We start from the raw sequence: 18,667 nt of genomic DNA, 5'->3' as shown, positions 1-18,667 counted from the left end.
ACATGCACATGCATAGAAGGACATTTAGGGATATGGTTCGATGACCAGCTCTCACATTAGTATCCGCGGATTGGTCCCCACCGGTCTGCGGACAAATAGTGTGTCCGTTTTAGGAGTCAGCGTTGGAGATGCCCTTACAATGTATATACTACTGCTTGTTGCCTCTGTCTGACTGATCCTACTGCAATAAGTCTTTCCCGTGAGTTATCTACAACTCTACTTGCACATTAGCTTGTTTCCCTCAAGACCAGTCACTAGATTCTTTCACCATGACCAAACAGCATTAAGCAGCTAACCCTACAGCGGAAGGAGGAAATACCATGATGATAAAACGTTCCCTCAAAAGTGCTATTAACTTCTCTGTCCCATTGCTTCCCTTGTTGAGCGCAACAGGTCAATGCCGACCCCTTCTGTTCCCATGCTTGTTTCTTCTTCCATGGTCAGTCTGCCCGCACACCATGCACAACGCGCTGGTCTCAGACGGAGAGAGAGAGAGAGAGAGAGAGAGAGAGAGAGAGAGAGCGAGCGAGAGAGAGAGAGGGTCCCAAGGTATAGTTGTTGTCACTGCACCGGGGCGCAGTTGTATGCGGCTTTTCAACGTTCTGCTGCCTCTCGGCGGCATTGATCCAAGGGATAGCAGCGAAGGAGCGGCCTTATTTTTAATATTCTTGCTGCCGCCGCTGCTGCTGCTTCCTGTTGTGCTCTGCAAAATGTAGTAAAAACTCAATGTAGCTTCGCCTGTGACGTGATGATTCGTTTCCTCAAAAATTGAATAGTTTGTTTTTAGCGCGACAGGTGGAACCCTCGCCTGCTGATGAGATCTTAAAAATCAAATGATTAATTTGGTCGCTTTAAGGAACAGGAAACATACTAATGTAGTGCAAAAACGCTCTTAGGGCATCCCAATGTTAACCCGCAAATTTTTTCCGGCATCCATTCGCGGACACGACCAATCCGCGGACATGGATTAGGGAGGCCGCCATCCAACCGTAGCCGCATACATCCGACCTTCCTCTCTTTTTTTAAGTCCGCACGATCAAATAGCCGCATACAAAGGGTACAAACATTCAAATAGCCGCATGCGACAGTAGTTCAAATTTTAAAAAGTTCAGATATTATATCCCAAAATTGTTGTCCCCTTTAACCGCTAACTGATGCTCAATCAGATCTTCCTTCAGCTGCTCGTGAGTTGGTCGATGCCGAATTTGTTAATGCATTTGAATAAACTCTGCAAATGTGGCCGGGTTCTGATCTGAAAGTTGGATAGGATCTACCATGTTCTCAAATTCCAGAGCTACGGCAGCATTGTCGCTCTCATCATCTACAATCATGTTATATATGATCACACAACATGTCATCACCTCCCACAAGGTCTTCGGATCTCATTGTTTAGCAGGTCCACGAACAACTGGAAAACGGGCCTGCAGAACTCCAAATGCCCACTCGACATCCTTTCTAGCTAGCTGTTTCTTGTCTTTGGGCAAAGTGAGCCTTTTTCTGGCCAACTAGCTTAGAGATGGTGCTGTCAAAGGTAGCCCACGGAGGATAGATACCGTCAACCCGATAGTAGCCCATGTTGTACTCATGTCCATTGAAAGTATAGTGGCAAGGAGGAGCTTTTCCTTCAGTCAGCCTCGCAAACAACGGCGATTGCTGCAGCACATTGATGTTACTGTGAGACCCGGGCAAGCCAAAGAAAGCGTGCCATCCAAAGGTCCTGTGATGCAACTGCTTCAAGATTGGACTTCTTAACATGATGCTGCTATTGCCCTTGTAAACCTTTCAGGCAGTTATTCCATTTTCAATGCATGCAATCAAGAGATCCAAGCAAACATAGCCAACTTCTTGCTTCTAAGATTGCCAAGAGTCTCTCAGTATTTGCCATAGTTGGTTCTCTTAGGTACTGAGGTCCGAACACCTCGACCATGGCAGTTGCAAACCTGACCATGGCATCTCCGCATGTGCTCTCAGACATCCGTAGGTACTCGTCCCACGAATCAGCGGCCGTGTCATATCCAAGCATCCGGTGTGTGGTCATGCACTTCTGGTAACCATGGAAGCCAATCATTCCCACGGCGTCCTTCTTCAAGATGAAGTAGTCATCGTAGGACCGGATGGCATCGTACAAACGATCGAAGACAATCGTTCGCATCCGAAAACGCAGGCGAAAATGATCAGTGAATAGTGCATTGGGGGCAAAGTAGTCGGCCATCAATGTCAAATGGCCGCGCGCCTATTGCGTTTGAGCACTCGATGACCCTTGATCGAGCCCTTGAAATTGAGAACATGCTCCTCCGCACGCTCCGCGTCTTCAATGTCCGCCTGCATCATCGCCGTCTCATCGGAGTACTCCTCCTCGTCCGACGAGCCGTCGGACGCCTCAACATACTGCTTGTATATGTACTCCAAACCGGAATCCATTGCTAGAAAGAAGAAGGGAAAACAGTTTTTAGCTCTGGTGATTCATCGAACAGTTGTCGGGCATGGTGAGTATAGCAGTAGCGGATGGTACCTGGCGGGGCGGTCGGAGGACAGGGGTTGAACGGCAATGGAGGAGAAGCGTGGTGAGCCCTGCTGGAGCGCTGGAGGTGACGGATAAGTAGAGTTCCGGTAGGGGTGTGCCGTGACGGCCGGGATGGTGGAGCGGCGGCGAAGGCAAGAGAGAAAGAAGGAAGGAGGAAAAATGGGGAGGATGGAGTCGTAGGCTCCGGGAAGGGTTTTCGGCGGGCTAGGGGTGTCGGAGTCCGGACTGCCGCAAACCTCCCCCTCGTTTGTCTCCGGTTTATGGAAGAAAACACTTCCAGACCACCCCGCGGACCGATACAGTCTCGCATTGGATGGCTTCCGCCGTCCAGAAAGCGTGATCCGGACGGATGCGGGTGATTTGCGGGTTCGTCTTGGAGATGCCCTTTAGGACGGAAAGAGTACATCTAGTCATTTCTGCATGACACTATCTCATCAACATATCTACGTGTATTATACACAAAAGCTTCTGCCTCTTCTTATGAGTTGTATGCATAACCCTGGTCCGTGGACTTGTCTTCAGTTGTCCAACATGTATATATAGATGTAGGAGTGTGGAAACAGAACCACCGCACATGGTTCCAGTAGTTCCGAATTTGTTTTTCTAAAATATGGGCTATCAGTTTTTATAAGTTATGAATCAAATTATGCACGTGATTTGAACAACATGGTTCCAGCCGCAGTCATTATGAATAGTAAAATAGTAATAAAAATGTCACAAAAATAACTAGTTCTAACATGTATCAAGAGTATCGCGAAGAAATGACACCCGTGGTATTCTAGGCATAAATGAAATTTTTGGTGCTATAAAAAATGTCATGTTTAAAGTAATTTGGAGATCTAGTTTTATTTTGTTCGCTAAAGAATACCACGGGTGTCATTTCTTCACCAGATGTCACACGTGAGTAGAACAGTCGACCAAATTTGATAACCTAAACATTTACAAATGTTTGAATTTTTTACTATTTTTTTTGGATTTTATTCATAATGTATGTTTGTGGAAGCATGTTCACCACAGTACTTTCCCTAAAGGTATGTGCGTATAAAATTTATAACTTAAACATGACCGTATGTGACTTCTACAAAAATGAAAAAACGTTTATTTTAAATCTGAAAAAACTGCCCCCGCGTCGTCCGCGTGGGCGACGGGGGGCGAGCCGATCCGCTCTTTCCGGCACCTTCGTGCGCCGTCACCTCGCCGCCGCCGACCAGCTCCACGCAGCTGGCCCGCACAGCCCGCGGCGGTGGCGGCGGGGCTCCGTTCCTGAGGCGATTTGGATGATGAAAAGCTTTGTTTTAGCCGGCGACTTGAGGCAATGATGGTAGTTGTTGCAGCCGCGCAGCAGCGATTCGCGGATGCATGGCGACCTCGCACAAGCATGCCTCCCCCTCTCCTTAGCGGCGTGCGGCACGCGCTCCATGTGGAGGAGGAAAGGGAACTGCCGTGATGCATTGCATCTTCGAGATCCCCATGACCGGTTCCTCAGGCGCTGACTTGCGGATGGTCGACGGCCAAGCGCTAGCGTGCCTCCCCCTCTTCCTAACATCATGCGGCAGGCACTCCATGTGGTGGAGGAAAGGGAGCCGCTGTCGCGGTGCCTCCCGTCTTCGAGAGCTGGCTTCCACGTCCGGCACTGCTCCTCCAGATGCCTATTGGGTGTAGGAGCGTGGCCGTGATCTGCGGTTGACTCATATCCCGGGCAGCCGGCAAGGAGGCACAATCTGACCCGTTGTTGGTCAATGAAGAAGCTGGATGGCTGGTGCTATCCCGTGGTCATGACCTCGGCTGGTTGGCGATCGCAGATGATATCGGCTAGTGACCTTAGTTCATCTGCTACCGCGGGCGAGGACGGCAGAGATTGTGGCGGTACATGGTGGTGTCGTCTAATATAGATAAGCCAGTGTCTGCCACTTGGAAGATGGTGCAGAGCCTCTGGAGTGTCCCATTGGGATTTTGGCGGTGTCGGTGGCCTTCTTCCCTTGTCAATGAGTTCGCTGTGTTGTGGTGAGCAGCTCTTGTAGCGGGACAGTATGTGGGCATGTTCAGATGTTCGTGCGCGATTGCTACGGCTGTGATCGTGGCAAGTGGAGGAGATATCGCAGGATGAATTCAATTGGGTGGCGCATCTCAAGTGCCCGGTCTTGAGCTCCGGGGTGAAACCCCAAGGTTGGCCTCTTTTTGGTCAAACCTGGCAATGGCAGCGTTTTTGACGTTGTTACCTTGTTGAAGGCATTGCTCGGAATCTGCTCAGACTTGATCTTCAGGGTGAAAACCCATGATCTAACCTTCACGTGTTGGATTCGGCGACGACGTCACTTGTGTGTCGTTCCCTTCCACTAGTAGAAAAAGGGCCTTTAGTCCCGGTTCATAAGGGCCTTTAGTCCCGGTTCTGGAACCGGGACTAAAGGGTCGTTACTAAAGCCTCCCCTTTAGTCCCGGTTCTTACACGAACCGGGACTAAAGGCCCTCCACGTGGCCGCTGCCTGGAGGTCCACCTTTAGTCCCGGTTGGTAACACCAACCGGTACTAAAGGAAATTTTATGATTTTTTTCTAAAAAAAATATGAATTTTTTTTTTAATTTTTTTTTGATTTTCAAATTTCTGAATTATTTTAACCTCTAATCTCTAATCACCCCTCATCACTGCCCAATTTAACCTCTAATCTCTAATCACCCCTCATCATTCCAAATCATCTAACTTCCCGGACGGTCACCCATCCTCTCACTACTCCAGCCTGAGCATGCTTAACTTCCGGGTTCTATTCTCCCTCGTTTCCAAGTCTGCACTTGTTGTTTTCCTGACAATAGTAAGATGTCAATCCTATTAACCCTCAGGAATTTAGCTTGAGCATGAAGTCACACATTTCACTGTTTGAGTTTGAAACTATTTTTCTAAAAAACAATAATTATTTAGTAACACTAATATTTCTTGAATAAGTAGTTTGACCATAGTTTGACCATGGTTTGACCACAGTTTGACCAAATTTGACCAAAATTCAAAAAAACTGAAATAATTATTTAGTAACACTAATATTTCTTGAATAATTAGTTTGACCATTGTTTGACCACAGTTTGACCATAGTTTGACCAGATTTGACCAAAATTCAAAAAAACTGAAATAATTATTTAGTAACACTAATATTCTTGAATAATTATTTAGTAACACTAATACTTCTTGAATAAGTAGTTTGACCATAGTTTGACCTTTAGTACCGGTTCGTGCCATGAACCGGTACTAATGCCTCAAATCCCATTAGTACCGGTTGGTGGCTCGAACCGGGACTAAATGTCTAACCTTTAGTACCGGTTGGTGCCACGAACCGGTACTAATGGGCATCGCACCCTTTAGTCCAATTCGTGGCACCAACCGGGACTAAAGGTCCCATTTGAACCGGGACTAATGCATGTATGGTGCCCTAGCCGCTCGAACCGGGACTAATGCTCATATTAGTCCCGGTTCGTAATGCAACCGGGATTAATGTTCTTTTCTGCCCGAACCAAAGCCATGTTTTCTACTAGTGTTCCTGGAGGCGTCGCTTTTGAAGAAGCTCTCTCGTAGTCCTTGCGTTGTCATGAGATAGTTGGTTTGATGGTTGTCGCTATACATTGTCAATCTCTCTTTCTATCGCTTCGGGAATTTATATTTTCTTTGCTAGGCATAGCTTTGGTCTTGTATGACTTAGCTCTTTGCTAGCGTGTTTCTTTGTGTGTGTGGGTTTGTGTTGGCTGTGTGCATCCTAATTATGCAGAGGCCGGGTGTAGCTCATTATAATTGTATCCATCGATGCTATATTTTGAGTCAATAAAACCACCCTTTATCGGAAAAAAATGACAAAATAAAAAGGAACATTGTAAGTTACAGTACATGTACTGTTTATTGGTACATGCATATATCCTTTTTTTTACAGGTCGCACAGTCATATTGAAGTTCCAAATTTTACTTCTTTTTCTAAGTGGGTTTATATATATCTGAAATATATAGTAGAGAATTTCCTTTGTTCCAATATATGAGGTGTAGTATTATTTTTTTGAAAATCTAGAATTCTCTGGCTTTGACCAAGTTTTACATTAAAACTATCAATATATATAATATCACTAGATTTATCATGAAATATAGTTTCCATATTTTGTTTACTTAGTATTTAAAAAAATAGATCTTATATTTTACTCCCTCCATTTTTATATACAAGTGGAGTACATTTCTCAGCTTATAAGATTTAAGGTACAAATGTCCTGGGATAAGAAAATTCCTTCTAATATATTGGTACGCTGATCTCCTGAGCTCTGGAAAATGCATCATGTCCTCTGGGTAAATTTTGGGGATTACCATGTCATTCTTCACTGCAATGATTAATGTCAGTTATCATGCGGGCAGCAACAAGACACATAGGCTACGGACACAGAGGACTGTCAAAAAAATAAGGATTCGTTTGACAAATCACACCAGGCTAAAATCCGTACTCCGTCTCCGTGGACGTGGTCATGGGGATGCAGCCAGTGTCATTTTCACAGAGAGGGAGGGGATATCACCAAAATGACCTGGGCAGCGCATGTACAAGTACAACCCTTGTGAGCTTTGATGGGAGCACCTGTTTTTTTTCATCGTAATACTCCCTCTGGTCCTTTTCACTTTGCATATAAGATTTGTCTAAAGTCAAACTTAGTAAAGTTTGACCAACTTTATAGAAAAAATATCAACGTTCACAATACGAAATCAATATCATTAGATGTGTCATGATTCTGATTTTCATATTGTATAACTTTATTATTGTAGATGTTGGTATTTTTTATTATAAATACGGTCAAACTTTAGTAAGTTTGATTTCAGACAATCCTTATATGCAGAGTAAAAATGACCAGATGGAGTACAAGTTTCATTCATATAATAAAGATAAAGTTACGAACCACGTAAAAATGACCTGACAAAGCTAAAAAGAAAGAAGACTTTAGCTTTTGCACAGAGGACCACCAACCAAGAAAACAAAACACAATCAAGACCGAAGAATCCATTGAGCTTGACGCCAATACCCGTCACCTGCCTCCAGCACCACCGCGGCAACAATCAAGAGAAAATGTGACAGGTCACCTCTCCACCTGAGCTTGATGCAGCTTCGTCGCTAATCTACAGCTTTCGAACCTTCAAAGTAGCCTACCAAAGATGAAGCCATTGTTGTTGAAAGAATCAGGCCAAGGGAACACCCCGGACACTCCATCTGATTTCTGATCTGGCACCCCCGCTAGAAAATGATGTCGGGGAGGAAACCATACCTGCCTGCCAACCACGAATCCACCACATAACCACACGTGGCCCTCGACAAACCTACTGCCTAGACGGGCCAAGGATGGTGCCCTTCACCAGCCCAGGCCGGGACTCGTCCATGCCTGCCTCCGTCGCCGCCCAAAAGGTGTTCGGCCGTTTGCCGGGTCGAGGCTCCTAAACGCCTGCCTCCATCTAGTGAGGTACGGATTCATCACTCTGAAGGATCATGGTGAATAGCTCAGATGAGTTTGTTTACAATAACATCATATTCATTGTTTGAAGAATCGTTCGATGATTAGGATGTTGAGGTTGCTACTTTGGTCCTCAATGAGTATATTTTGAGCCAGCGCCCACTGTTTAGGGCATCGATTGTCGTGGTACTAAGGCTGACAGTAGAATAGGGGGTAAGAATGGAGAGGCAAGATCCTAGCTATGGCGAAGTTGTACACACGGGTTTTACGAGTTCAGGCCCTTCTCGGAAGAAGTAATAGCCCTACGTCTCGGAGCCCGGAGGCGGTCGACTAGATTATGTATGTGTGTGTTTATAGGGGTGCGAACCCTTGTGCCTGTGGAGGGGGGTGGCTTATATAGAGTGCGCCAGGACCCCAGCCAGCCCACGTTACAAGGGGTTTAAGGTACATCAAGAGGGGGGCATTACTGGTAACGCTAGTAATAAAGAGACATAATGACCATTAAAGCTACGATGTAATGTCCGACCGTTGCAGTGCGGAGTGGCTTTAGATCTTCTGGCGGTCGAGTGACAGTCTCCATGGTCGAGTGACTTCAAGTCTTCCGAGTGGAATGCCTCATGGTCGAGTGGATGATATCTCCTCTTCGAATGCTTCTAGTTTTAGGGTAATGTCCTAGGGGAGGGTGTCTAGGTCAGGCCTATGCCCCTACCCTAGGTACATGGCTTCATCATTAGCCCCCGAATGGTTCAGGGTTCGAGTGGAGAAGGAGTTGATAATCTCTCCGATTCAACTTTTGTGCTTCGAAAACGTCTTGTCCAAGGATCAAACGAACAATCATGATGACTTCAACTTCTTGTTCAGTCGCCTTGATCCATTCTTGGTTTTGTCGAGTGAACTTTCATTGTTAAGCTTCGACTCTTGATATGGAAAAAATCTTCTGTCTGACGGGTTGTTCTGCTGCCCGCAGATCTCGCGGGATTCGAATTTTCGGGAAGCGCGTGGGGCGGAGGAGGCCGCAGCAATCGGGCTAGATAAGGCAGGGCTGCCTCGATTTCCACGCTGCCTTTTTCGCCACGTATCGCTCGCACGACTGTTGCGGGATTTGCTAAGATCGCCCGGGACCACAAGTCAGTCACTCGGAAGCAAACTCATATAAGGCGTCGGTCCGGGGTTTTTGAACAGTACGTTCTCATTCTTCCTCTTCCTTCTCTGTTTTTCTCCACCACTTCTGCTCCTGCCCCGGCGCCGCTGCTCCGTTCGAGCTCTGTCTGCTGCGATGGGGAAGAAGAAGACGGTAGCATTGGAACGCGCAAAGAAGGCGACGGCGAAGGCGAAGGGGAAGAAGTCCGGCCGGGGCGAATCTTCCTTGAGGTCCGGCCTGCCGCCCGGCTGGATCCAGGGCAACTGGATTCGCTCGGCGATCCGCCAAGACGACATCGACGACCTGGTCGAGGGGGGACTGATCCGCCACGAATCGGCGCGGCTCCCAGGGGACGAGACCGAGCCGCGGCCACAGGAGGGTGAGTGTGTTCTCCTCGCTACTCACGTCGACCGCGGGTTTTCTTTGCCTCCCGATCCTTTCTTTCGAGGTTTCTTGAACTTCTTTGGGGCGCAACTCCACCACTTTACCCCAAACACCATCGTGTATCTTGCTGCTTTCGTGTCCATGTACGAGAACTTCCTGGGTTGTCAACCGCACTGGGGTCTCTTCAAGCACATATTCACGTGTCGTTCTCAATCGGTCAAGAAGGCCAATCCGAGTGACGAGAGGACGCATGTGATCCAGATGTGCAGGGGTCTTGGAATTCAGATGAGGGGTAAAAGCTCTTTCCCAGCCATGATCCTTCCCGAGTCGGTTCGAGGGTGGCAGTCGACCTGGTTCTACTGCAAGGACCAGCCGACTCCAGGACAGTCGACTGGACTTCCCCCCTTTTCCATGGCCCGAGTGGAGAAGCCCTCCGCCTTGAAAGTGACCCCAGAGGAAAAAGCACAGGTGAAGGTGCTGCTCGAGCGAGTAGTTCAGCTTGTCCGTGATGGGGTAACCGGCATGGATCTGTTGGAGGTCTTCCTCAGGCGACGCATTCAACCGCTTCAAGCTCGTGATCATCCGATGTGGATGTATTCGGGCACTGACGACACCACTCGGATCCATCCAGAGGAAGTCGATGAAGCTACGTTGGAGGAGTGGCTGAGGGGTATCACTGGCAACAAAGATAACCCTAGGGGATCCAGGAGGATCCCTCCACTCAACAACACGTACGAAACAGACAAGGTACAACTCCAAATGGTCGAGTGTCTTCTTGATTTATCAAATAACTGTTTGCTGTCATCTGACTGACTTCTGTCTTGATTGTTGTCTTCCAGGCCTTGACTGAGATGTACTCGATGCCCAACGGGGAGTAGGAGCAGGACCCAGAGGGAGAGGCGAGCGGAGGTGAGAGCGGCGAGTGGCATTCTGATGGTGAAGCGGACGAAGATAGCGACGATTCGAGCGATGAAGAAAAGGTCGACTCTCCTCCCCGTAGGGAAAGGCGATCCAAGCTCACTCACGATCCAGCAAGCGCCTGCGGCAAAGCGACCGCGCAATATGGGCAGACATTAAAGCGTCCTCGAACGTCCTCTCCGGCGCCGACTGAAAAGGCACCGAAGCAACCGGAAGCTGCGCCATCCAAACCGCCGAAGGCCTTGCCCAAGATCAAAGTGGTCATCCCCATTGCTTCCGGGTATTAGTTGGACTTGATTTCTTGGTTTAGTATGAATTTGGATTTGAGTCGACTCATTTCAGCAGACATGACCGACTGAATTCTGGAATTTGCAGTGCTGCTACCTTTGGAACTTCTGCTTACAAAAAATGAGGACGAGGAAATGGAGGATGCGGTCACCTCTAATCTGAGTACCACTCTCATAATCTTGTCTTTTATTTTCTCGACTGTTTCGTTGGTCGACTGAATTCTGGTGATCGATCTTTTTTGCAGCTCTTCCCAATGTCATTGACCTTCCGGATGACGATGAGGATGCACTGCTAAAACCCAGGAAGAGAGGAAATAGGAAGACGTCAACCGACAAGGCGCCTCTGTCGACGCCTGTGACGGAACCGGTGACCCAAGAAGCCGGCGACACCAATCGGACTGCTGTGACTTTTGCCATACCGCTGACGAGTGCTCAGCCTTCGGCGTCGACTGCCCAGACTCCAGTCGATCCGTCTTCACTCTTCGCTGCACACCACATCCCAGAGGACCAAGCAGGTGCTGCCAAGGAGGCTATTCGCCAAGCGAGCATTATGGTGGAGCGGATGAAGATGATCCGAGAGGCTAGCCAAGCTGCTTACGACGCCAGTTCAGCACTTCAGAGCAACGTCCAGGTTAGTTGATCACCGACTGACCCTTCAACTTGCTGCTTGTTCTGTTAGGATATGGTACCTGAAAACTTTCTTAGAGGAATCTTTCTGTCAGTCTGCGTTTTGCATTTGTACACCCACTGGGTGTTTTGACTTGTCACTAAGTAAACTTGCACTTTGAGCTGACTATGTTGTTGTCGATTGAATCTTTGAACCGGTGGGGGCACGCTGAGTGCACCCACTGGGTGTAGTCCCCGAGACCATAGTTGACTGCTGGCAGTCGACTGTGGTCTAAGAATCGGAATTTCCTCACACGGCCTAGACGGACCATGACGAGTGGAACCTGAACCAGTGGGGGCACGCTAAGTGCACCCACTGGGTGTAGTCCCCGAGACCGTGGTCGACTGCGGGCAGTCGACTATGGTCTGAGAGCAACTTTTTTGTAAAACACTCAACCTGGGCAGACCGTGTCGAGTGAAAACTGGACCAGTGGGGGCACGCTAAGTGCACCCACTGGGTGTAATCCCCGAGACTACTGTTGGATGTTTGATTCGGCAGTAGTCTTAGAATTTGTTGACTTCAACGCTTTATCTCTCCGACATAACCAATCTTTTCATCTGTCGATTGACTTGTTCTTTGGAAGAAATCTTGTGAACTTGGAGCTCGTTTTGCTGACCTGGAGAGGCAGCAGATTCAACTCAACCTCGATCTGGAGCTGGCCAAGACAAATCTGCAGAAAGCCAAGGATGAAGCCGCTGGTAAGAAAGACTTGCCGACTGATTTATCTCTGAACCGGATTTCATTCTGCATTTTCTGAACCAAGCATTGACCCTTTCAGAGAAACTGAACCAAGCTCTGGCGAAAAAGGACCAAGATCTAGCGGCCGCACAGAAACAGCTGATGAGAAAACTGCACTCGTTGAACAGAAGCTAGCTTCAGTCGGCAAACTGGAGGAAGAAAACGCCAAGCTAAAAACTACCCTTGACGAAGCCAATAAGGAAGCGACTCGCCTGAAGAAGGACAAGAACAATCTGAACGAGAAGATGGAAGGCATTGCTCGCAGGAGGGACAATCTGGAGAACTATCTGGGAGGTCTTGCTAAGAAGCTGTTCGTCAGGCTTGAAGGTATTTTCTTTGACCCGACTGACTCGTTACTGTCGACTCGACATACAACCACTGACTCATCCTTGAATTGTGCATGCAGAATTTTGCCAGAACTTCGAGGAAGAGACCGGGCAAGTTGAAACAAGCTTGGACCCCATCAACTCTCCAGTGAAGGATGAGGCTGCCATGAACGTACTCCGACTGGAATCTCGCGTTGCTGGTGTTGTTGACTATCTTGCTCGACTGAAGGTTGCGGTGTCGCGGATCGACACAGCGCTCTGGCCAGGGGCGACGCTCCAGAATTACCTCGAGTCTCTGATGACTCGACTTAATGAGGTTCCCGGTCGAGTGCAGGAATGGAAGAAGTCTTCTGCTCGGTGCGGTGCCGATGTGGCTCTGTCCTTGGTTCGTGTCCACTGCCGGGAAGCGCGAGAAGAGAAGCTGGCAGCGATCAAGGTTGCCAATACCAAGAGGCATGATTTCAAATCTTTCATGGAGACCTTCATTGCTGCTGCCACTCGGATTGCCGACGGAATCGACCTGGACGAATTCGTCGAGCCTGCTAGCCCTCCTTGATACGTCCACTTTGCATCATGCTTTTATATCGATATTTATTGCATTATGGGCTGTTATTACACGTTATGTCACAATACTTATGCCTATTCTCTCTTATTTTACAAGGTTTACATAAGGAGGGAGAATGCCGGCAGCTGGAATTCTGGGCTGGAAAAGGAGCAAATATTAGAGACCTATTCTGCACAACTCCAAAATTCCTGAAACTCCACGAAAGTTATTTTTGGAAATAATAAAAAATATTGAGCGGAAGAAATATGTCAGGGGGGCCACTACCTGTCCACGAGGGTGGGGGCGCGCCCCCTGCCTCGTGGGCCCCCTGTTGGCTCTCCGGTGGCCATCTTCTGCTATATGAAGTCTTCCGTCCAGGAAAAAATCATAAGCAACCTTTCGGAACGAGACTCCGCCGCCACGAGGCGGAACCTTGGCGGAACCAATCTAGGGCTCCGGCAGAGCTGTTCTGCCGGGACACTTCCCTCCGGGAGGGGGAAATCATCGCCATCGTCATCACCAACGCTCCTCTCATCGGGAGAGGGCAATCTCCATCAACATCTTCACCAGCACCATCTCCTCTCAAACCCTAGTTCATCTCTTGTATCCAATTCTTGTCTCCAAGTCTGGGATTGGTACTTGTGGGTTGCTAGTAGTGTTGATTACTCCTTGTAGTTGATGCTAGTTGGTTTATTTGGTGGAAGATCATATGTTCAGATCCTATATGCATATTAATACCCCTCATATTATGAACATGTATATTCTTTATGAGTAGTTACGTTTGTTCCTGAGGACATGGGATAAGTCTTGCTATTAGTAGTCATGTGAATTTGGTATTCGTTCGATATTTTGATGAGACGTATGTTGTCTATCCTCTAGTGGTGTTATGTGAACGTCGACTACATGACACTTCACCATTATTTGGGCCTAGAGGAAGGCATTGGGAAGTAATAAGTAGATGATGGGTTGTTAGAGGGACAGAAGCTTAAACCCTAGTTTATGCGTTGCTTCATAAGGGGCTGATTTGGATCCATACGTTTCATGCTATGGTTAGGTTTACCTTAATACTTTTGTTGTAGTTGCGGATGCTTGCAATAGAGGTTAATCATAAGTGGGATGCTTGTTCAAGTAAGGACATCACACAAGCACTGGTCCACCCACATATCAAATTATCAAAGTACCGAACGCGAATCATATGAACGTGATGAAAACTAGCTTGACGATAATTCCCATGTGTCCTCGGGAGCGCTTTTCTCTATATAAGAGTTTTTCCAGGCTTGTCCTTTGCTACAAAAAGGATTGGGCCACCTTTCTGCACTTTATTTATTTTGTTACTTGTTGCTCGTTACAAATTATCCTATCACAAAACTGTCTGTTACCTATTATTTCAGTGCTTGCAAAGAATACCTTGCTGAAAACCGCTTATCATTTCCTTCTGCTCCTCGTTGGGTTCGACACTCTTACTTATCGAAAGGACTACGATAGATCCCCTATACTTGTGGGTCATCAAGACTCTTTTCTGGCGCCGTTGCCGGGGGGTGAAGCGCCTTTGGTAGGTGGAATTTGGTAAGGAAAAATTTATATAGTGTGCTGAAATTTACTGTCACTTGTTACTACGGAAAGTGATCCTCTGAGGGGCTTGTTCGGGGTATCTTCACCCCGACCAGTAGAGAAAAGAGTTGCTCCTCAACCTACTGAACCTACTGAAAATGAAAATGTCCACTTTGAGATTCCTTCGGGTATGTTAGAAAAACTGCTAGCTAATCCTTTTGCAGGAGATGGAACAAAGCATCCTGATGAGCACCTAATATATGTGGAAGAAGTTTGTGGATTATTTAAGCTTGCAGGTATACCCGGTGATTTTATTCAGAAGAAGGTCTTCCCTTTATCTTTGAAGGGATATGCATCGACATGGTATAGGCTATGTGATGATACGGGATCATGGAATTACAAACGATTGAAATTGGAATTTCATCAGAAGTTTTATCCTATGCATCTTGTTCATCGTGATCGCAATTATATATATAATTTCTGGCCTCGCGGAGGAGAAATCATCGCTCAAGCTTGAGGGAGGCTTAAATCAATGTTATATTCATGCCCCAATCATGAGCTCTCAAGAGAAATAATTATTCAGAATTTTTATGCTCGGCTTTTTGATAACAATCGCACCATGCTCGATACTTCTTGTGTTGGCTCTTTTATGATGAAGACTATTGAATTCAAATGGGATTTATTGGATAGAATTAAATGCAACTCTGAAGATTGGGATCTCGACGAAGGTAAGGAGTCAGGTATGACACCTAAGTTTGATTGTGTTAAATCTTTTATGGATACCGATGTTTTCCGTAAGTTTAGCACTAAATATGGAATTGACTCTGAGATAGTAGCTTCATTCTGTGAATCTTTTGCTACTTATGTTGATCTCCCCAAGGAGAAGTGTTTTAAATATCATCCTCCCATAGAAGTAAAAGTAGCTGCACCTACTAAAGTTGAAGAAAAGACTATCACTTATAATGATCCTATTGTTCCTACTTCTTATGTTGAGAAACCACCTTTCCCAGTTAGGATAAAGGATTATGCTAAAGCTTCAACTGTGGTTCGTAAAAGCAATATTAGAACTTATACACCTCCTGAGCAAATTAAAGTTGAACCTAATATTGCTATTGTTAAAGATCTCTTGTTTGTAATATTGATGGGCATGTTATTTATTTCTGCGAGGAAACTGCTAGAATTGCTAAACCTTGTGCTAAAGATAAACATAGACCTGTGGTAGGCATGCCTGTTATTTCTGTTAAAATAGGAGATCATTGTTATCATGGCTTATGCGATATGGGTGCTAGTTCTAGTGCCATACCTATTGATTTATACAAAGAAATTAAGCATGATATTGCACCTGCTGAGTTAGAAGATATTGATGTCACAATTAAACTTGCCAATAGAGATACTATTTCACCAATGGGAATTGTTAGAGATGTTGAAGTCTTGTGTGGGAAAACTAAATATCCTGCTGATTTTCTTGTTCTTGGTTCCCCACAAGATAGCTTTTGTCCCATTATATTTGGTAGACCCTTCTTGAACACCGTTAATGCTAAGATAGATTGCGAAAAGGATGTTGTTACTATTGGTCTAGGTGATATGTCTCATGAGTTCAACTTTTCTAAATTTCGTAGACGACACCGTGAAGAGGAATTGCCTAGTAAGGATGAAATTATTGGTCTTGCTTCTATTGCCGTGCCTCCTAGTGATCCTTTAGAACAATATTTGCTAGACCATGAAAATGATATGTTTATGAATGAAAGAAGGGAAATAGATGAAGTATTCTTTAAACAGGAACCCATTCTGAAACACAATTTGCCTGTTGAAATCCTAGGGGATCCTCCTCCACCCAAGGGTGATCCAGTGTTTGAGCTCAAACCGTTACCTGATACTCTTAAATATGCTTATCTTGATGACAAAAACATATATCCTGTTATTATTAGTGCTAACCTTTCAGAGCATGAAGAAGAGAGATTATTGAAAACTCTGAGGAAGCACCGTGCTGCTATTGGATATACTCTTGATGATCTTAAGGGCATTAGTCCCACTCTATGTCAACATAAAATAAATTTGGAGGAAGATGCCAAACCAGTTCATGATCATCAACGACGGCTGAATCCTAAGATGAAGGAAGTGGTAAGAAAAGAAATACTAAAGCTCCTTGAGGCAGGTATAATTTATCCCGTTGCTGATAGTCAGTGGGTAAGTCATGTCCATTGTGTCCCTAAGAAGGGAGGTATTACTGTCGTTCCTAATGATAAAGATGAATTGATTCCGCAAAGAATTATTACAGGTTATAGGATGGTAATTGATTTCCGCAAATTAAATAAAGCTACTAAAAAGGATCATTACCCCTTACCTTTTATCGATCAAATGCTAGAAAGGTTGTCTAAACATACACATTTTTGCTTTCTAGCTGGTTATTCTGGTTTCTCTCAAATACCTGTGTCAGCCAATGATCAATCAAAGACTACTTTTACTTGCCCTTTTGGTACTTTTGCTTATAGACGTATGCCTTTTGGTTTATGTAATGCACCAGCTACCTTTCAAAGATGCATGATGGCTATATTCTATGACTTTTGTGAAAAGATTTGTGAGGTTTTCATGGACGATTTCTCCGTTTATGGATCCTATTTTGATGATTGCTTGAGCAACCTTGATCGAGTTTTGCAGAGATGTGAAGAAACTAATCTTGTCTTGAATTGGGAAAAGTGCCACTTTATGGTTAATGAAGGTATTGTCTTGGGGCATAAAGTTTCTGAAAGAGGTATTGAGGTTGATAAAGCCAAGGTTGATGCTATTGAAAAGATGCCATGTCCCAAGGACATCAAAGGTATAAGAAGTTTCCTTGGTCACGCCGGATTTTATAGGAGGTTCATTAAGGACTTCTCAAAAATTTCTCGGCCTCTGACTAATTTATTACAAAAAGATATACCATTTGTCTTTGATGATGATTGTGTAGAAGCATTTGAAATACTTAAGAAAGCATTGATCTCTGCACCTATTGTTCAGCCACCTGATTGGAATTTACCTTTTGAAATCATGTGTGATGCTAGTGATTATGCTTTAGGTGCTGTTCTAGGGCAAAGAGTTGATAAGAAATTAAATGTTATTCAATATGCTAGTAAAACTCTAGACAATGCTCAGAGAAATTATGCTACTGCTGAAAAAGAATTCTTAGTAGTTGTATTTGCTTGTGATAAGTTCAGACCTTATATTGTTGATTCTAAAGTAACTATTCACACAGATCATGCTGCTATTAGATATCTCATGGAAAAGAAAGATGCTAAACCTAGACTTATTAGATGGGTTCTCTTGCTACAAGAATTTGATTTGCATATTGTTGATAGAAAGGGAGCTGAGAACCCCGTTGCAGACAACTTGTCTAGGTTAGAAAATGTTCTTGATGACCCACTACCTATTGATGATAGCTTTTCGGATGAACAATTAAATGTCATACATGCTTCTCGTACTGCTCCATGGTATGCTGATTATGCTAATTATATTGTTGCTAAATTTATACCACCTAGTTTCACATACCAGCAAAAGAAAAAAGTTTTTCTATGATTTGAGACATTACTTTTGGGATGACCCACACCTTTATAAAGAAGGAGTAGATGGTGTCATTAGACGTTGTGTACCTGAGCATGAACAGGAATAGATCCTACGCAAGTGTCACTCCGAGGCTTATGGAGGACACCACGCTGGAGATAGAACTGCACATAAGGTATTGCAATCCGGTTTTTATTGGCCTACCCTCTTCAAGGATGCCCGTAAGTTTGTCTTATCTTGTGATGAATGTCAAAGAATTGGTAATATTAGTAGACGTCAATAAATGCCTATGAACTATTCACTTGTTATTGAACCATTTGATGTTTGGGGCTTTGATTATATGGGACCTTTTCCTGCCTCTAATGGATATACACATATTTTAGTTGCTATTGATTACGTTACTAAGTGGGTAGAAGCTATTCCAACTAGTAGTGCTGATCATAACACCTCTATTAAAATGCTTAAGGAAGTTATTTTTCCGAGGTTTGGAGTCCCTAGATATTTAATGACTGATGGTGGTTCACATTTTATTCATGGTGCTTTCCGTAAAATGCTTGCTAAGTATGACGTTAATCATAGAATTGCATCTCCATATCACCC

Source organism: Triticum aestivum, chromosome 7D, assembly GCF_018294505.1.
Source record: "Triticum aestivum cultivar Chinese Spring chromosome 7D, IWGSC CS RefSeq v2.1, whole genome shotgun sequence".
Classification (NCBI taxonomy): Eukaryota; Viridiplantae; Streptophyta; class Magnoliopsida; order Poales; family Poaceae; genus Triticum; species Triticum aestivum.
The sequence above is the reverse complement of the archived record's forward strand: the minus strand, read 5'-3'. Positions refer to the sequence as shown.